Raw genomic sequence first — 23,341 nt, 5'->3', positions numbered from 1 at the left:
AGGATCGATCTATTAGCATGATTAGTACAAGAAGTAAGTATAGAAAGAAAAAAAGAATCGTTGCTTTTTCATTCGGCTTACATTTTATTCTGCTTCTTTATTTTTGCTCTATTTTGTTTGACAAGCGTGATTTGATATAGCATTACATGCCTTTATTTTTGTGTTTTAGTAATGCGTTCTTTATATGTTGAGTAAAAGCATGCATGCTTTAGCTTACATATATATATTATATGTTATAATGTGATTTGTTTGCTTTTTTTGTTCTGCATTTTGTGTTCAGCTGTTTATATTTTTAGAGAAAATGCATGCTTTAGTCTATTTCATAGATAGCACAATGTATGTGAATTTATAAGATCACCTCAAGAGGTGTATATATACTTGATGATCTGCCAATTTCAATGAATATACAATTGAAGGATGGGCGGGGTGCTTTTTTATACCTTTAAGGCTCTACATTTCTTGAAAATAAACTTGTAGATTGAAATAAAACATGTACAATTTGTACCTTCAATACTCATAAAGGGATAGAAAGTAATATCTTAAAGTGAGCTTTAAAAAAATGAATATTTAGTTTTTGATCTCAATTTAAGTAAATTAACAAATCATGTATGCTTATTTAAATCTAAAGATGCAAAGTGACACCTCACATGTTGTAGTGATGTGATATAAACATAAAACAAATTTGACCAGATCAGATAAGGATGCACAAAACAATGGACATTTTGTGGTAAGGTGCTTCTTGTGTGATCTCTTCTCTTTTGTCTAAATAATTATTCTCATTATTTTATGTATGAACCTAATTTATTAATTATACGTTTGTAAGATATGGTGTTTAAATATTGAGATGAAGTACATATTATTATGCAGATCAGTACAAAACTTAGTCTGGCCTAAATTTGATCTAAAAACAATTTGAGTTATCTCCACTACAACACATATGTAATTCTGCATTAAGATAAGAAATATCTTAGTTTGATATCATATGTTTTAAATGTGTTTCATTTTCTTTTTTGTTTATTTATTTTATGTATACATTTATTACAAAACATGGATTTCTGGTATTTGGCATATATATGAAATATTTTTTAAGGAAGTGAAATATTATGAAATCAGTCCTGATGTCTCGCATGAACTATTTTTTCCTTTGTTTTTACAAATATCATACTTCATAGTTGAAGAACAAATATCATGATGGAAGGAAAACACATTATACTAATGTCCTATAATTGTCAAGGACTTCACATGAGGGAAAAACGGGGAGATATTTTTGATTATCTTTATTCAAAAGATTTAAATATATATTGTCTCCAGGATACACACTTTGTAGAACAAGATGAAGTTTTGATTAAAAAAAAACAATGGGAAGGCCATTGTGTTTTTAATTCATTGCTTCAAAAAAACGAGGAGTTGCTATTCTGTTTAAAAATAATTTTGACTATAAAATACATAAAGTTAAACAAGATGGAGATGGCAATCTGGTGGGATCGGATCTAAATATTGAAGACAAGAGATTTACTCTGATAAATGTTTATGGGCCAAATATTGATATTCCCTGCTTGTATGACAAATTAACAGAAATTATAGATTTCTTTGGAAATCAGTTGTGTATTATTTGTAGGGAATTTTATCTTGTTCAAAATTTCAACCGTGATACCAATCACTATATAAATATAAACAATCCAAGATCTAGAGAGAAAATTTTAGAAATTAAAGAATATAAGAATCTCATCGACCCATTTAGAGAAATATATCCTAATCTTAAACGATTTACATGGAGAAGGAAAAACCCTTTTAAACAATCTAGATTAGATTTCTTTTTGATAACTGATAGCCTTATAGATGACATTTGTGTAGTAAACATTGGTAATAGCTACAGGTCAGATCATTCACCAGTGATTTTGACTTTAAAAATAAATGAATTTATAAAAAGGCAGAGGCCTCTGGAAATTTTTAAATAACTCTCTCCTTCAAAATCCTGAATATGTAAAACTGATAAAACAACAAACTACTAACACAGTTGAGCAATATGTAATGCCAGTGCATAGAGGGGATGCTTTACATGGTATTGATAATTTAGATATTGAATTTGCAATTAATGACCAATTATTTTTGGAGACCCTTCTCCTTTAGATTAGAGGTAAGACTATTTTTTATTCAACATTTATAAAAAGAGAAAGGACAAAACAGGAAATCCAACTGACTGAGGAGATACAAAATTTAGAAAATAAGGTAAGTACAGAGGACACTCTTGATGAAATAGAAGCCAAAAATTGTCAACTTAGAATTTTGAGACAGAACAAGGTTAAAGGTCAATATGTTAGGTCAAGAACCCAATGGATTGAAGACGAGAGAGGCCTACTAATTTCCTTTGTAATTTAGAAACACAAAACTTTGTCAATAAAACTATTAAAAAACTAGTTACTGATGAAAATAATGTAGTACAAAATCAAAAAGAAATCTTAAAACAATAAAAAATATTTTATGAGAAACTTTACAAAAGACAAGAATGTCTTAAAAAGTAAACTTATCAAGGGAATTACCATCTTTGACATCTAAATTAAATGATATCGAAAAAGAATCATTAGAAGGTAACATTTTTTTTTACTGAATTAATACAAGCTTTGAAAAAAATGAAACATAATATAAGTCCTGGGTCAGATGGTTTTACTGCAGGATTTTTTAAAGTATTTTGGATAGACATTGGAAAGTTTGTCTTGAGGTCAATAAATTATTCATATCAGATAGGGGAAATGTCTGTCACACAGAGGCAGGGAGTTATCCATGTATTCCAAAAGAAGGCAAGTCAAAACAGTTCTTAAAAAATTGGCGTCCAATTACACTTTTGAATTTAACATACAAACTAGCTTCCAGTTGTATAGCTGAGAGTCAGTTCTAAACAGAATTATTGACTCTGATCAAACAGGCTTTACCCCGGGTAGATTTATTGGGGAGAACTGTAGACTTATATATGATATTTTGCACTTTAGAGAAGAAAATGATATCCCTGGTATATTATTACTCATTGATTTTGAGAAGGCCTTTGACTCTTTATCATGAGGATTTCTCTTTGAAACACTGAAGTATTTTAATTTTGGAGACTCTATTATGAACTAGATAAAAACATTTTATAATGATATTACATCTACTGTCACCCAGAACTGCTGTCTGTCAGACTTTTTCAGTGTGGAGACTTTTCTTGCTATGTGCTGAAATTGTAGGCATTTTAGTAAGAAATAGTGATGAAATAAAGGGTATTACGATAGATGATTCAGAGTATCTTCTCTCAATATGCAGACAAAACATCACTTATTTTAGATGGGTCGCCTTCCTCACTGGATGCATCTCTCCGTATATTACAATTCTATGCTGCGATATCAGGACTGAAAATTTATTTAGACAAAACAAACGTTATATGGATAGGTAGTAAAAGACATAGTCAAGACAAAATATGTGTAAAGTAGAGACTGAAATGGGGTTTCAGTACCTTCAAATTATTGGGTATCACTTTATGTGTTGTTTTAGATAGAATGTTAAATCTAAATTATGCTCCTCGAATACAAGAAATAGAAAATATATTACAAAAATGGTCAAAACAGTCACTTACCTCGTTTGGTAATAATAATAAAGTCACTAATTATATCAAAATTTAATCATCTGTTCCTGTCCATCCCAGGTCCAGATGATAATATGATACGTTAACTTAATAGTAAAATTTATTCATTCATTTGGGATGATAAGCCTGACACGATAAAGAGGGATCTTCTATGTCAAGAATACTTTAGAGGGGCCTAAAAATGATTAATTTGAGAAATTTTATACAAGGGTTAAAACTTACTTGGGTTAGAAGATTATTTAAGTCAAATGGATTCAATTATTTACCTACAGCCAAAATATAAATTTTACAGAGTTTAGTTATTTTGGAATTATTAAAAAAATTAAAAAAAAATTTTTTGGAATGACGGTTTTCATGCCTGGAAAATTATGTCAAACCTTAGACATCCATTTCATTTTGAGGAAGTCATTTCGACATCTATATGGCATAACGAATATATTACAATTGATAACGTCAGCGTTTACTATAAAAATTGGTCACATCATGGGGTATGACTGTAAATGACCTGTTAGATGAACATGGAAATATATTAACGTATGAACATTTTGAAATTATGTATAATTTTAAACCCATGTTTCTACAGTTTTATGGGCTTATATTAGCACTTAAAAAATGGCTACAAGCTATTGGAATCAACACTGAAAGAAAAAAAACATCAGGCTATTATACCTTTTATCATTAATATGTTCTTCAAGTCCGAAAAGGGCTAAAAGGACACGTATACTATTTTAAATCAAGGAACTTTACCTATAGATTTTGTAGCAGAAAAAAATGGGAAGGTATTCTTAATAAAGTTGTAGAAAATTGGAAAAAAAATACACTTGTGTGTTACCAAGGTTTCAAAAAACACTAGGTTATGTTGGTTTTAATATAGAATTATTCATTTAATCTAAGGGACTAATGCTCTACTCTTTGAAATGAAACTTGTTAATTGTAATTTGTGTACATTTTGCAAGGAAGAGCCTGAAACTATAGAATATTTACTTTGGGGTTGTCGTATTGTAACCGACATTTGGCACAATCTAAATTCTTGGATTTTCGATATAGTTCATATAGAAATTCCACTAAATGTGAATATTGTCATTTTTGGCCTCTATGAAAATTATAAATTGAATTTTATTAAAAATAAAGTTATCTTACTGACAAAGTATTTTATTTACAGATGTAAGATGCAAGATATAAAACCTCATATAAAAGGTCTTCAAAATTACATAAAAGAAAACTTGATTTTAGAGAAAAAAGTAAAATCACAAAAATACTGAACCCCGAGGAAAATTCAATCGGAAAGTCCCTAAACAAATGGCAAGATCAAATGTCAAAACACATCAAACGAATGCACAACAACTTTCATATTCCTGACTTGGTACAGGCATTTTCAAATGTAGAAAATGGTGGATTGAACCTGGTTTTATAGCGCTTAATCTCTCACTTGTATGATATTCGCATCAAATTCCGTTATATTTACAATTATTTATGTAAATTTGAAGACCTTTTATATGAGGTTTTATATCTTGCATCTTACATCTGTAAATGAAATACTTTGTCAGTTAGAGAAACATATTTCTTCAAAATATTTTAGTGTGGAAGAACACAAAGTGTACTGGAACCCCTGGGCTAAGGTCATTATATAAATTTAAATTAAGTAAATGTATATACATGTGTATATGAGTTTTTGAAAGTATTTGTAGAATGCTTATCATGCTTATTTATTTCACTTGCTTGATTATTGTACCACAAGATAAATATATGTTGATACCTGTAAATTCATGAAGAAAAAAATGAATTATAAAATAAAAGAATATGACGTTATTATCTCATGTGGTTACAACAATCAGAAATGCTTTGTCAAAGTATTGGTGAGCTGACTGGTAGGTCGATTTTCTGCCAAAATGATGGTCAAATAAAGATACAAATACTGTTGGTTAACAAATATTTGTTTGTTCCTCACAACATTAAAATACCAACTACAGATCGTATAGTTTCTTTACTGGAGAAACTTGTAAACATGTCTTTACTGAAATCAACAGGTCTTTTAACTGAAGTAACACTTCATTTGTTGTTCAGGGCCAAACCTATGATTGATTGCTTGACATCCAGAGGCCGAATAGTGTACATGCATATTCAGGATGATATCATGCCAATTAGATGTGAATATACCTAGCTCGAATGGTAACAGTCCACATGAGTAAATTACATATCAATCGACTCGAACAAGTTATTCTGAATCTAAGCCGACCAATTGTTCTTATTCCTAAATGAAGCAGGCGGAAAAAAAAGCGCAAGCATTTAGGGGAAGTTTAATAGCCTATGGTTTAACGACGCCTTGGATAGAACCCACATCCCCCCCCTCCCTTGAGACAAGCACTAGCACACCACCACGAGACCACGATAATATACCAAATCTTTTGGTAATGTTTAAATTAACACAAACCATTGCATAGTACATGTATATTGATATTGTCGAATCAATCATGTTCTACATTTCTGCTTTTACAGCCAATTTGTAAAAATATATTCTTAAATTGCGTTTGATTGACAAAAATTTAAACCTTATGGTTACCGTAAAAAAATAGTAAAAATAAGAATTTGCGATGCTTTGGTTACTCAAATGAATGAAAGGAAATGATGAGTAAATGTCAACGATGCAACAATCCAACAACCAATGTAACCAAAGACATTAAGAGGACAATGTACAGCCCTGAACAATAGTCTTTGAAGATGTATGCATATTTCTTGTCATTTTCTATCACAGGAGACTTTTCCATATCTCAAAGCTTCCCGATGGTAAAGGTAAATATACCAGAATCTATGACAAGCGAGACGATTTAATTTTGAAATTATAAATTTTCTCTATCAACAATATACCAGCTTCACCTGAATATGGGATATACATCTCCAAAATCATTCGGTATTTAGGAGCCAGTGTCGGAGCAGAAAGTTGATGAGCCAAGGTTATGTCAAAGATCGTCTCGTATTTAAAAAAAGAAGAAGTTCATTGGAAGATACTTCCTTGTTGATAAATTTTCCGTTTCAACTTCACAAATAATACATAATAGTATTTGAAGTATAGATTTTAGGTACTAACGTTGTTTATCATCTTAATTACGTGTTAAAGTTCCTCGTTTTTGTCCTTGTTTATATTTAGCCATTATTGTTTAGTCCATTTTTGATAATACTCATGACGTGGCTCGGTACTTATACATCCCAACATTGTGTTATTGTGCTATGGTCAATTTTGAATTCTTGCCTTTCATTATTTCTTATGTACTTTGTCTATATGCAATCTGTGTTTCTTTGTTGAAACAGTTATTTGTTTTTATTGAGATTAAGATTATATTACAATGTTGACTGCTGTACCCCAATTTTTGACGTTTTTAACTTTTATGTCTGTTTGTTTTGGTCACACATTGTTGTCAATATAATGAAATTCAATGCGACTGTCATACAAGTGAGAGGTTTAACTAGCTATAAAACCAGGTTTAATCCACAATTTTCAACATAAGGAAATGCCTGTACAGGAATATGACAGTTGGTTTTTCCATTCGTCATGTGTTTGAATTTTGGTTTTGCCATTTTATAAAGGACTTTTCGGTTTGAATTTCCCTTGGAGTTCGGTATTTTAGTTACTTTACTATTTACAAATAAATCTAAAAATACATTTTCAGGCAGATTTTTAGATTTAACATATTGTTAACAAGGTGTCCACTAACACTAACTATCTTTTTTCACTAATTACATTAAGAATAAATTAAATGTTTGTTTGTTCATTACGAATACTAGTAATTATTATAACTGACATTGCTGGTATCATCTCTGAATACATAGAAAGGTAATAACAGGAATACTCAATATTCCTGCACAGTAGTACAACAGTATATATTACCACATCAACCACCAAAACCCGACTCCCAGGACAAGACAGACGTAAGAAGCAACTTAAAGACAATCAACAAAGAATATGAATGATCTAGATAGCCGGATTTTGTACAGGCACAACATGTGGTCGGGTCAAACCATGTAAGTATACTCATACTATAATGCACTTGAATCTGATCACCAGAACAACTGTCAATCCTCTACCATACATAATTGTATCGTGAACTTTAATTTGTCTTGTTGTTAATACCTTTATATGATGCGGTGTCATCTGTTTGCCGTCAACAATTGATGAACGTCTTCGAGTTAAATTTGTGATATAGTAAGTTTCAAGTGGAACTTTTAAAGGTCAGTAAATGATATTTGGTATGAAGTTATATTAGAATGGACACATCCCCTCAATGAATGATTTGCTTATTCGATACATTGAAATTGCCATCGTAATTTCAACTTGTTTCTTATAAACTTGAAATGACTTGAATAAGATTTCTTACTTGAGTTTACGAAATGATTGCAAACAATCGAGGATATTTTATATATCATGTATTAGTAGACAAAGTGTCCTCTTGACCTTATCCCAACATCTATATCTTATTTTGTACTTTGGGGTTTTAAAACATCATATCGTACTCCTGAATACTAGTATACAGTTTAAAAGCCTTTAAGCTTACACTTGAACCTGTCTTATTGAGAATTATTGAGATTCAACACTGTGGATATTCATCATTATCACCTGTTTTGTTATTATGTTACGAGATGAATAACAAAAGGCCTGTGGTATAGGACGTGAGATTGTTATCATCAAAACGTCATGCGGAATGATTTAAATTGTGAAATAACATCCCTACCTAATCATTTTCTATATGAAGTAATTCATTGTATATATATGTATACATATCATAACGCCTCTATCTATCCTCTTCAAAATTAAAAAATAACCTACAGAGTTTGTTTACACTCTAGCTGTAAACTACATTGTATTTGCAATAAAAAAAACATCATCCTCATCAAATGTGATAAGTTAGAAGCTCAATAAAGGGTAGACAAAAGTTTAAAACGTACAAATAACAAAACAGGTATTATTTGATGGCGTCAGAAGTATTTTAACTGTTTCATTTTGGACCATTGTGTATATAAAAAGAAGATGTGGTATGATATCCAATGAGACAACTCTTCATAAGAGACCAAATGACACAGAAATTAACAACTATAGATCACCGTACGGCCTTCAACAATGAACAAAGCCCATACCGCATAGTCAGTTATAAAAGGCCTCGAAATAAAAAATGTAAAACAATTCAAACGAAGACCTTAAATTTGAATTTGCTTGCAACTCTGTCAATTTTTTTCTCTTCGCCATCATCATGGTAATGTTGAATTACAAGGAATAGAGACACAATTTTGTACTTTCTTGGCTTTTTTCGGTCATGACTGATCATCATTCTTTAATTTATTTATTTTTTTATTCCTGAACAACACGACGGGTACCATTTGCAGACAGTAAGATAGCAACTCAACAACCAAAACTTACAAAAAACATTTAAAATGCAACATAGTTATCATGGTTATTGTCTCCAAAAATATACAGGTAAAGTCTTAAAATCATTCCGATTACAATTTCCAGGTAAAGAACTTCATTTTGATTCTATAAAATTTGTGATTTCGTTAAACAATTAATTAAAGGCATGTCATTAACACATTTTTTTTTTCAAAGTAGCAACTCATTCATTTTCAAACATGATTACTACTATTAAAGTATACATACTGTTCTTGTATAACATTTTAACATACCTATAGGAATGTTTATAACCACTCTCCGGCTTCGATTGACTTAGCTTGGATTGGCCAAATTTTTCGAAGTATGTTGTTTTCACTGCTCAAAACTGTTTTGATTTGAGTGCAACATATGAGTCTTATTTAGTCAAACGCGCATCTGGAGCGCTAACTTACCAGACTGGTATCTTTGATAAATTTTTATATGAAATGATTATGATAAATATAGAATACAGAACTTTTCCTTTTCATACTGACTTTATCACGGTAAAATATCAGGCTTTGGGCCCTCCTGATATTTTACTGTGATGAAAATGATCAAGTAATATCTTCTTTTATCGGCAATTTGTACATTTCCCTTTGATCTTACTGCCTAATATTTGGAAGATCATGGACTGGACTTGATACTCGAAAATATTAGGCAATGACGTCATGTATCAGTGCAGCAACGTCACGTGTTCATGTCCGTCCGTTTCAATTTATCAATGAAATGCACGCGACTTCATTCATACAACCGAACAACTATCCCAACGTTTTGTACGCGTAAAAGTAGTTTTACTTATTATTTCGTTTTACTTCATATTCTGAACAAAAAAAATACAGTTAAGACAAATTGCCGATAAAAAGAATAATGGCATTTTATTTTTTGATACTGACTTCATCAGCTCGAATATCAGCTCGCCCTTGCGGGCTCGCTTGATATTCTTGCTGATAAAGTCAGTATCAAAAACAAAAATGCCATTATTCTATATTTATTGGTAATGTGTACATTCTTCGTTTGATTTGTACTCGTTGATAATGTCAGTATCACTGGAATGGTCGGCATAAAAAAAAGAGTGGCTCGCGTAATGATCTACTTTTACTTTAATTTACAGAAATTGCACGGCATTCGTTTTGCAGAATGGCGCGAACGCTTTTGAGAATGAAATATTTGTCACTGTTTCAATGTTATATCTGTAGTTTCTTTGAAGCAGACTTAGTGAAATTGCTTCTGGTGTGAAAATGATATTCGAAAATGCACTGAACACCCGATAAACTAGAAAACTGCATTCCTATCGAATTCAAATATAATGTCTCTTCAAAAAAACAATTAATCGTTTACAAGGAAATATTTTGCATGCAATGCCCTTTCTTTATAGAGATATGGAGATTTGTTCACCCAAGAAAATTCATTTAGCCCGAGATCATTTACCGAGGGAAACATGAACAAACACGCATTACGTCATTCAAAATAAACAAGAAGAATCAAAAGAATGAAATGTTATGTTCCTGGGATGGAGTTCTGATGTTAAAATAATAGTCACGTGGGATAGTCTCAACCAATCAAATAGTCAATTAGGTATCAATAATTGCAGACTTTTAAACACTATATTTTATTTTGATTCTGAAACTTTTAACCATTGTTAAATGTTTTGTTATGTTAATATTCTGCACGCATCGCTGACTGGCTGTCTGATGATATGTCTCCGGACAAGGGATAGTCATGATCAACAATCATCCAAGCACACTCTGGACCGCAACAAAGTCTTGCTATAAGACACAGATCTACAATTATAGTAAATATAAAAGCTACAGAAAACATTCAATACTTAAGATCCTAACAAGCATCATGTCAAAGACACTCTGGACCCCAACAAAGTCTTGCTACTAGAAAAAAAATCAACATAGTATATATAAAAGCTATAGAAAACATTCAATAGTTATGATCTTAACATCTTAGCATCATGTCTCAAGGTTTTTGATTAAACAATTAATCTTAATTTCGAAAGCATATAGACGTTAATATCTAAATCGAAACTGATGATTTAAACCATTGCATGCCATTTCATGTCGGCTCATGACTGTTGTTTAATTTACGCCCTGTAATAAATATGTGCTGCATATTCCACAAAAGTGCAGTTTGGTTTACTAACTCATTAATTTAGCCCTTAAAATCTGAATGTCGTTAAAATCTGATTTTTTGGCACATTGTGACCTATAATGGTTTACTTTTATAAATTTTGACTTGGATGGAGAGTTTTCTCATTGGCACTCATACCACATCTTCTTATATCTATTTGGCAAAAACTATTACAGTTTTCTCAAAATTATCAGTGTCACCCCTCGTCAGAAATATTTTTCCCGAAATATTCTTTACACACCATATTCTTTACTTGTCAACCACATTTTCGATGAGCGAGTAGTGGTGCAATATATACAATCATAAAATAATGTAAAAAAGGGACAGGTTTCTGTAAAAAAATGTATTTAAATGAAATATTTTCCTATAACAGACTATTATATTGATGATTAATGAAGAATACACATTGTTGTCTTATTAAAATTTAAAAAGAGTAAATTTAGCAATAGATTTACTCTATGAATTGAAGTTTAAGGAATACAGCTGTAAAGGGCCCTGTATGATGGTAACTGGCTCTACTCCAAAAATCAAAATTTCAATTCGAAAGTCTCTACAAATTAGTACCAAGGGAAAGACATGTATACAATGTTTAAAGAAAAATACCAAACTCAAAAGTAAATAAAAAAGGGAAAACATTTTGGATAAAATTTCATCAATTTAATGGTAACCGTACCCCAAAATTATCATTTGACCTTTGACAGTAAAAGGCATTCCTACACTCACATAATAACGAATCAGTTTTAAAATTTTAAGGTGTATACGTTTGAACAATTTCAAAAAATCAGATGTATAACTTCACATGCCAATCTGCTCACGAAGTCTCTGGTTCTTTTTTTATTTGTTATCAATTCAAACATTGTTTACATTTGATTGTTTTAAATTGAGAAATCAATGACTTCTTGTTCTACAGTTATGTTTGTTAGCAACTGCTTATTAATGAAGTTGTATTATTTTATATTGAAAACACAAGATGCTCAAAATTATTTATTCTGTGAAAGAAAAAACTTGTTAATTCCTAAAAAGACAAACATAAAATTATGTACGCCTGCTTGATTGTAGACAAACATAAGATCACGTATAGATTTGTGTTCCAGACCATATGAGTATTTGGACCGTATGCGTACGTCTGGACCGTATGCGAACTTTTTCAAACTACGCATACGGTCGGACCGTACGCGTATGGTCTGGCTTATGCTAGGAAGTTGGACAAGCTTATTAGATACAACTGTATATTACAGATCAACATAACTTAAACTTTCTCAAATTGATATAAAAAGTTTAATTGTATCATTAAAACTTAATATTTTAACAATTTAAAAAAAGTCACGCTAATTTAATCTTTTATTCTCCTGTATTTACCAAGTCATTAATACATTAATTGAATTAATGAATTATACTCACTGAAATTGAGGTTATCGGAAGTAAACATAATGTGGGAAGACAATTGTTTTTAGAATATTTAGGCACTTGACAAAAAAATTGCTAATGTAAAGGAACATGCATGAACAAAACATGACAATGTAAAAAATATGACGTTCCTTGTGGTAGCAAGTGTCACATTGGGCGAGAGTACCGCAATAAGAGTTAGACATATGATTAAACAAATATTTAAATTCAATTTTTCGCTATTCACTTTATTTAACTTATTGTAATAATAAGAAGTTGTAGAACTAAAAAAAAGATTTTGATAAATGTTTGTTTGAATTTAATCAATATGATCACAAAACATGTATGGTCAGCTCGTACTGGACCGTACGAGTATACTCATACGGTCCGACCGTACGCGTATGAGTATACGTATACGGTCCGGACCGTACGCGTACGGTCCAAATACCAATACGGTCTGGAACAGATGCACGATTGCAAATACATGGTTGTAGTAATGACACTATGGTGACCATGAAAAGGGACATAAGCTACAATGTAGACAATTAAAATATGATTTTTGTTTTGTTGAGAAAAATCTTTAAATAATAACTCGATATTAACAGTATGTTTGGTTCAATTTGGTCAAAATAAGCTAAACAAAACCATCGCTGATGAATTACTGGCTGGTACGATAATAAATTAACTTCATTTACATTCGTTTTCATGCGACCTTTAATCTAAACCCACGCTGGAGACGACATATGGGAGATGGAGATGGACTAAGCATATTCAATTATTAAAAGGAAACAAATGTCAACATTGAAAATTTAAACAAGGAAGCCAACATGAATAATCAATGAGTTGACTGATTCCACCAGCAAAAAGCATCCTTATACACGTTAAACGATAATTAGCATATTTGTTTAATCTTCGACATGAAATAAAGCAGACCTAGACAAATTGTCGTCATACGATTGCACGTGCATGTTTGTCTATCTATAATAATAGTTTTGTTATATCAGTTGATATGACCATTTAGAGTATGGTAATTAGTTATCAAAGGTACCAGGCTTATAATTTGATACGCTAGACGCGCGTTTCGACTACATAAGACTCATCAGTGACGCTCAGATCAAAATAGTTAGAAAATCAAACAAGAACAAAGTTGGAGAGCATTGAGGACCCAAAATTCCAAAAAGTTGTGCACAATACGGCTAGGGTAATCTATGTCTGGGATAAGAAAATCCTTAGTATTTCGAATAATTCATACTTTTGCAACCAGTAAATTTATAAAAATGACCATATAATTGATATTCATGTCAACAATAATTCAATAGCAGTATACTTCTAATTTTGATAAGGTAAATAATTTTATTTTTAAAAAAAGGTCCATGTACACGTGTTTTATATCCATTCCAGGATATAAAGCATATGTTACTTGTTTTTTTTTTAATCTTAACTATCATATGACTTTATAGTTTAAAATTTTTCATAAGAATAACTTTATCTCAAACAGTTTTGAAAAGAATTATTACGAATCTATATTATCGAATGACCTGTTATTAGCAGCCATAAATAAACATACTTTCACACTACTCAGTTCTAAACAGTCAATGCAAAATCTCCCTCATACTTTGGTTCTATCATTATTAAGCATTTGCAAATACATACGGGTAAACAAAATCTATAATACGTACCGTTTTTACGTGTCCTTCATTTTGAGCTGCATAAAGTTCAGAACACAACAACATTGTAAGCAGAACACCAACAGTTTTCACTGTTAAAATCATGTCGATAGTATGTACAGACTTATTTCTCTTCTTTCTGCATTCGAAACATTCATATATCCTGAAATGTCAATTCTAGTATACAAATTCAGTCGGGTGTTCTTAGCAAAGTTTACTTAACACCAAACACAGTATAAAGTAAATTTCTTATTAATATAATATGTTATCTAGCTTAACAATGAAACATGTGCTTTGAACCAAAAACTTGTCAATTGCTTTTCAGTTGGATGCCCTTACAATTTTCGTAGCTTAAACTTCAAATAACAGTTCATTGAAAATCATTTAAGAAAAACTGTGTCTTGTTTCTTAATAATATAATACTAGCGAATGATTACACTATATGGAATCCATTATAAGGATATGTTTCAAACCCACATTTGTTTCTAGCAGGATAGTATTGCCAATGAGACAACAGTCCAAATAAAGACGGATTTAATCAACTATAGCTCACCGTTCGGCCTTCAATGATGAGCAAACCCCATACCATATAGTCAGTTATATTAGGTCCCAACGTGACGAAATGTTAAATAATTCTTACAATAAGATCTACATCAAATTCTAAGATTTTATAACTTAATGAGTATGATTATGTTGTGAGGAAAACATTAAAATTATAAATTTAAACATTTCCCCCAGTTGTTCTTCATTTTAAATTTCTTTCATTTTAAAATGTATGTCAAAGTTTTGCTGTTTTCAAAAATATAACAAAAGACAGCGCTTGACGACATTCCTGAACTTGGATAGGCACATGCGTGTGTGGTAGGGTTTGACTTTGTTTTTACATTAATCCTCCCTTTTTTATCTCGATGAAAATGATCTAAGAAAATTTACATAAAGCATACAATACAAATATATTTTATAATAATTAGCTGAACTCTTAAATAACGGAATACCGTAAAGCGTCTATTTTTCGCATGTGTAAAGTTTCGCGATTTAAGGATTCAAAGCAACGAACAATTTTGGCGGTTTTTATTTTGGCGGATTCTTAATTTCCAAGTTAATATTGTGGCGAATACTGAAATGGTTGCAGTTAAAAAATTGAAAAAAATGACATTTATTTATTGCATCAGCATGTTTAGCATTCTCAGCTAATATAATTTTCTTAGGCTTAGAAAGTTAAGATGCTCATCAACGAACACCTAATAATTTTACATGTGTGAAAAAGAAACTCATTTTAATTAGAACTAGCGAGTGCGACGGTTTTTTGTCAAATGCATGTATGTACAAAATTTTTCTGCATTTATGTTGTTAGAACTAAAATATACCGTTATTCACCTGCCGACCGAAAAACATAGATCGTTCACAAAACGCTTTAGCTAACAAAAAGTACCAAACGTATGCATACATTTTTGCGGAATTTATTTTCGCAATTTTCATTTGTCCGCCAAAATAAGCGAAAAAAAAACACCTTGCTAAAATAACCTGCTTTACGGTAAAAAATAAAAGTGGAAAAATATGCAGAAAAAATAAACAAGTTCAATTTGTATAAATGAATGCATGCAATTACTTATACCAAGCACAATGTACGTAATCAGTCCTATGTTCTAATATCAGTTGCTGCACTTCAAAAAATCGATTGTTTCTTTCTTAATTTCCCATTGCACAAAGTAAAGTAACAAAAATAACGAGATCCAAGGAAAATTCAAAACGGAAAGTCCCTTAACAAATGGCAAAATCAAAAGCTCAAACACATCAAACGAATGGAAAACAACAGTCATATTCCTGACTTGGTACAGGCGTTTCCTTATGTAGAAAATGGAAGATTAAACCTGGTTTTATAGGTAGATAAAACTCTCACTTGTATGACAGTCGCGAAATATTCCATAACAATGTGTGAGCAAAGCAAACAGACATAATAGGTAAAAATGTAAAAAATTGGAGTACAGCAGTTAATATTGTGTTACATATCCAACTATCGCGGTCATCACGTGACTTTTACAATTCAGTTGTATATCATTAATGGCCGATTGCTTATCTATGAAAATGAACAGGCTACATAGATTAAACTATCATAACTTTTTTTTTACATTCTGTATTTTACCTTCCAACCCCACATTTTACAGTATTTCATTTTTACAATTACATGATTTAAAAATGTTTTAAGTTTCAGTTCAGACATATGTTTTCTTGCTTAAAATTAAGTTTGAAAATTAAGGTGATATAACCACATAGCCTCCGTTGACTTCTACGTTAAAACTCGATAGAATTGCAATGCTTTTTATATGGTCAATTTTCTCAACTTATTTATTGTTAATAATATCATTCCAACCCCTAAAAAGATCGACAACGCATTCATTTTAATGAAATCGAAATCCAAATTAGTTTAGGTAACAAACTTTTTGCTTCAAAATTTGATTGAAAAATTCACATTTTTGCGTTCGTTTATAGCAATATTTTGAAAATGGCGGCCGCTGTCGGAAGTAAACAACGACACGATATGTATTCATTTAGTTATTTATTAAAAAGTAAAACTTGAAATATTTACGAAAGTGTGTCTCATTGTTATAAAGGAATTTCTTATTTCACCTTTGCTTTAATATCTATTAGAAACGGTCTCTCGCACTCAAAATAAAGATTTATATGCATCAACCATGCACTGTTTACATTGACAGCTTGGGCCGACTTGTGATTATATTTTGTAAGATTTCAACGAAGAAAATCAAATAAATGTTAGATGCATGAATTTTCAGTAATTGTCTTATCTTAAAGCAGCATAGAATTAAACATTGTTTCTTTTTTATAAAGTGGATGCATGTTGTTTGTTTTGATAAAATTTCGAAGTTACGTAAAAAATGGCGACCAAATAATTTTCAAACGTAGACGATATTCGACACTAATTTTGCCCATGCAAATAATTCAATTTAATTTCACTGTTTTTATTGCAATTAAATATGACACGTTATTGTCATTCTAATAATACACAAGGACATAGCTAGATTAAGGAGATATGAAGTCAAGAAAACAAACATGGCACCTAAGCACGATGTAAGTTTTGACAAGTCCTATGTAGATTAGTATTCTCCGATTCTTAATGAAATTTTTTATGGTATTATTTTATATCAATAAAAGAAAACCTCGAATGGATGGTAACCGAGGTGAAATATCTACATTTTTCAATTTTCTAACCTCACACGGGTAACCAGTAAATTTTACATCATCACACGGGTAACCAGTAAATTTTACATAATCCTATTTAAACCAGTAACATGCAGAGTTATCAAATGTAATTATGACTGGAATAGTTGCATATGTTATCTTAATCAATATAAAAACAAACAACTATGTCAACAAGAAGAAAAAATGGCATGTAGACACTCTATAGACAAAGCATATAAGCAAAGATGGAGAACAAGAATACAAAAAATGACCATAGCACAATAACACAATGCTGGGATGTGTAAATAACGAGCCACGCCAAAAGCATATAACCAAAAATGGACTAAACAATAAAGGTTAGAAATATACAAAGACAAATAACAAAACACTTTAGGACGACATTTTGCACACGAAACGCACATTTTTCTTATTTCATCGATCGGTCGCTGTGATGATGTGTCAGGCAATTTGTGTTGAATAAGATTATAAACATAAGTAGTCATAACATGTTATAACTAATGATTATACAATATACACATATATGTGGATATATAATAAACTATTTAGTAAATCATACCACATCTTCTTTTTTAGAATTATTTAGTAATTGTCTTTATTTGCCTCGATATACTTATTTAATTCCATATTGTACTGGTTATTTCTGGGGTTTTTTCGTACTAATTCGACATGGACATTGATTGCACTCATTTTTTATTTTCAGTTTTTATTCGATACATAATTTTATTATTATGATTTTTATTTTACAAACTTACAAATATTGGACTCTTGGATCCAGTAGCAAGCTGATTTTAAAAACACTCAATGTACTTTAAAATGTTATTTTTTATTATTTATAGCTTATACCTATACGAAATTCTGAAGCGATTGAAGATGTCATAAAAGGATTCGAAATAAGCGCTAATGCTTTCACGAATATACAGTGTTTGAATGATAATAAAAACCGGTTATTTATCAACTGAATTAGTATATAAGGACATTTAAACATTTCAGAACTTAAACCATATTGCAAATCGACAATGCATGTAATGAACAAAATGTTTAACATCTCAAAACGGTTCGACTTTAAACAGGTTCCATTGGGTACCAAATATACAACTATTCTTATTATTTTGCCGATTTTGTGAATTAAAGCAAACCGCACGTAATTTGAAAGATGGTAAATAGAGTCCTACATTATCAAATCTATCTATAAATGATTTGGATGTAGTTTCAGGGTTTTGAATGTTTATACAATTTCCTCAATCCTTTTATCAGTTATTGGAGTTATATTTTTAAAGTATATTAACATTAAGTTTTTAAAAAACTTGTTTCGAACTTATACCGAAGAAAATTGTTACTTTTCGTCAAAATGATAAACCATGGATGAGTAACTAGATTAGGCAAGCGATTCGTTTGAGTGATCGTTGCTTCAAAAAATATCAACGGACCTGGAGGGATAAAGTTGTATCACATAGTTGCTAGGAGAGAGGTCAATCGCCTTAAAAGAGACGCAAAGCAAAGATATGCCATTGTGTTTTTCTTTGTTGAAATAGTTATTTGCTTTTATAGTGATGAAGATTATAACACAATATACACCTATAAACATATTTGTATTTTCATTAAGCGTGATTGTGTTCATAATCGTTTTTTCTTTACTATTATTTTATATTATTCAGTTCGACATGGTTTTGAGTCGCGTATAATTCAGTAAAAATGAGCGAGAGTTTGGATGAATGTGAAGTTTACATCTGTATGTCTTGTCTTGCGATACAAAGTTTCTAAAGAACGTCATTGAATTGTAAATCAGTATATGTTTATGATGAGGAGACCCACATGTAGCCCCTGGCTGTTGACAATCTTTAAAATAGAATGGAATTAAATTAAAAACCTTAGTATGTCGAACAATTAAAAGTTTTGTAAACAGGTAATTTATGAATTACTAGTAGACAATATTGATGATGATTTACACTAAATAAAAATGTCACAATAGGGATACGACACGACTACTTATTCGACGACCATGTTGGTATCTTAAGATTATAAACACATGTCGCTAATGAGTTGAAACGCATACTTTTCGTATTAGTGAACCAATTATTGATGGCAACCGTGAAACTTATGCAGTGTTGATTTCAGAGTTTCTTCCTTATAACTTTGTTGGAGCAGTTTATGTGTAATATGCTTTAGACTAACTTTCAGGAATTGCGATTACTCCTTAATTGGTACTTTGTGTTTTCTTAATTAGGTCTTTCCACTTTTCCGTGGAAAGACCTATTGCTTTTGTTCTGATTATTATTATTATCATATTTTTTTTTCTTCCGCCTAATTTTTTTCTTGCGTAGTATTGTTGTTTCATAAGATGTCGCTTAGATATTTGGTATATGATATCAAACAGTTTATACGCTTTTGAAACTGACAACCGCTTAACCGAATACTTTACGTTGTAAGAGTTATCTCCCCAAACACTGTTTTTCTTGTGGCCATTACTCCTTCGCAACCGTAAAAGATTACGACAAATTTATTTTACCAAATTGCTCGCTATATCTTCAGGATGTTGAGTTTGATTTTCACCGAAGCGTTCAGGAGACTCCATATGAGAGTTATTTCCCCTTATGCATTTGATATAAGTGATATGCATTTCTAACTGGTAAACCATAAGTGATAGAGACCTAGGGTATTTTGATTTGAGGTCATTTGTCCAAAAAAAAGAAAATTTGGTCAAGGTCAAAGGTCAAAGTCATATTCTTAATTTTGATTTTAGCTTATTTTCACTACTTTTAAAAAAAATTATAAGTTATCGACAACATATTATTACTAAATTGTTAGTTGCAACATGTCGTAACACATACATTTTGGTTTAAAGAGAGCGCTAACATTAAATTAGAGTTTTCTCCCCTCTTGTATTTAAAAATACGCGTATGGTGATATAACTCATTTACCATATAAAACTAAGACCTAGGTTCTTTTGATTTGCTGTTTGGTTTATGACCGTGAAATTGAGCTCAAGGTCATAGGTAAATTTGACGTTCTAGATTTTGACCTTTGCTTTTACCTCATATGTATACATGATAAAGCCATGGGACTTTTTGCATTAGGTTGCAAGCCATTTGACCTTGAAAAATCCAACCGGAAGTGACCTTGTGTAAACCGGAAGTAGCTATTTTATCTACTTATTTAATATAAAAGTATATAGAACCATATATTTTTGGAATCAGTGTCAAGTAAACATTCAAATTATACCGGAAGTAACATTTTTCAAACCGGAAGTAACAAATTATCTCCCTCATTTAAAAAATAATATTTTTGGAATCAGCGTACAATAAGCTATCATTTGACGCTGGAAATGACGCTGGAAATGACATTTTGAACCGAATTTTCATATTTTTATATCAAAATAGATCTTTATGGGTGGAAAGACCTTCAATTGTTCTCTGAACAATTGGTTTTTAATTATGTTTTGTGCTTCTTTTAAATCCATTTAGTCGAGCCCGTTTCAACTGATTGTTACAGTTTGTTCGTTTGTTGTGCTGTTACACTATTCTCCAGGTTAGACGGAAGATTGTGTGCTTACAAACTTGTTAAAATCCTTCAACATTTGTATATGCCTATACCAAGTCAGGAACCGGTAAACTAGAGGTTAGGATTTGGTTTTGTCTGTCATAATTGTTTTAAGTTTATTTGTTTTTAACATAAATCATTAACATTTTAATTGTTTCGTATTTTTTTTAAGCTAGCTTTACTATATTGGTTTTGCTTATTCCTTTATTCTTATGTGGATAATTGTCTCATTCACAATCATACCACCTAAAAGTGATTTTTTTTTTACCTTGTCCGTCCATCCTGCCGTCTGTCTATCTAGTCTTATGTCAGTCCGTCAAGAAATATTTTCATAACACTATTTTTAAGGAACCATTGAACATAACGACTTCATATTTGATCAGAAGCTTGGAAGTAATGAGTTATTATTTGTAAGTTTTTTTTCACCTACTTATTCTTTCTCGATATTTAAAAAAACTGTCAACATGTTGAATAAAACAAATATATTTTTCCCTACTTTTCTTAAAATCTACTAAAACGAATGGCTTCATGTTTTGTCAGCAGGTATACAGTGATCAGTTGTAACATTAGGGTCTTTTGATCACCTACTTTCAGTTTTCTGATACTTTGCATTACGAGTTAGGGAAATTGAGTAGGACAACACGAGCATTATTGTATGATATACTGAATGAGTGATTAAACTAATATTTACAACCAAACATGTAGGACAACACGAGCATTATTGTATGATATACTGAAAAAGTGATTACACTAATATTTACAACCAAACATGTAGGACAACACCAGCTTTCTTGTATGATAAACTGAATGAGTGATCACACTAATATTTACAACCAAACATGTAGGACAACACGTGAATTTTTGTATGATATACTGAATGAGTGATTACACTAATATTTACAACCAAACATGTAGGACAACACGTGTATTCTTGTATGATATACTGAATGAGTGATTACACTAATATTTACAACCAAACATGTAGGACAACACCAGCTTTCTTGTATGATATACTGAATGAGTGATCACACTAATATTTACAACCAAACATGTAGGACAACACGTGAATTCTTGTATGATATACTGAATGAGTGATTACGCTAATATTTACAACCAAACATGTAGAACAACTCGTGTATTCTTGTATGATATACTGAATGAGTGATTACACTAATATTTACATCCAAACATGTAGGACAACACCAGCTTTCTTGTATGATAAACTGAATGAGTGATCACACTAATATTTACAACCAAACATGTAGGACAACACCAGCTTTCCTGTATGATATACTGAATGAGTGATTACGCTAATATTTACAACCACACATGTAGGACAACACATGAATTCTTGTATGATATACTGAATGAGTGATTACATTGATATTTACATCCAAACATGTACGACAACACCAGCTTTCTTGTATGATAAACTGAATGAGTTATCACACTAATACTTAAAACCAAACATGTAGGACAACACGTGCATTATTGTAGGATATACTGTATGAGTGATTACACTAATATTTACAAACAAACATGTAGGACAACACGTGCATTTTTGTATGATATACTGAATGAGTTATTTCACTAATATTTACAGCCAAACATGTAGGACAACTCTTGTATTCTTGAGTAATATACTGAATGACTGATTACAATAATAGTTATTTTGGTTAACAATTCAAAAAGATTTGTTTACATTTGAAGGAGCTGGGATGTAGGTAAGTAGAACAACATGAACAATTCCCCATCTGATGTACTGTTTTTCTTGAGGGAAATAACAGCTGATAATGTGTATAGCTAAACAGTTCAGGTGGAATTTTTTTTCTGAGAACTAGGATTCGATGATGATTTAAGAATGTATGGTACTGTTGCAGGTCTGTAGGGATCAATGTATGCTATAGGGTAAGTCTAAATATAAAAAACTCTTTGGTATATAGATAGGTTGAAATCAATTACACCCATAGATTTCTCATGCTATCCTATAACGGTTTCCTAATTTTAATGGCATTTTTCCATCTAACACCTTGCATTCAATTCGAATAAATTCATATCTTTGAAAAAAGGGATATTTAACATTACCTAAATATTGGTAATAACACATGTTGATAATTAGGATAACTGTTATAGCAATGTGAAAATTACATAAGACATTCCCACCCGAAACCTGTTGCCGAGTAAGTAATGTGAAAGCTTCTTTGTGATAAGAGAAGGCAAAGAATGTAGTGAAAAATACCACTCCTTCATGAAATCTAATCATGTTTTGTCAAACAATTAAGTCAATGTCATTATATTTGTATTACCGTTGTCTCATCTGAGTCAATATGCGCACTTCTTTTCAAGTAAGCAGAAGTGGTAGCCTTTGCT

This window comes from Mytilus californianus, unplaced genomic scaffold, assembly GCF_021869535.1.
Source record: "Mytilus californianus isolate M0D057914Y unplaced genomic scaffold, xbMytCali1.0.p SCAF_13, whole genome shotgun sequence".
Lineage (NCBI taxonomy): Eukaryota > Metazoa > Mollusca > Bivalvia > Mytilida > Mytilidae > Mytilus > Mytilus californianus.
This window is presented reverse-complemented; position numbering follows the sequence as displayed.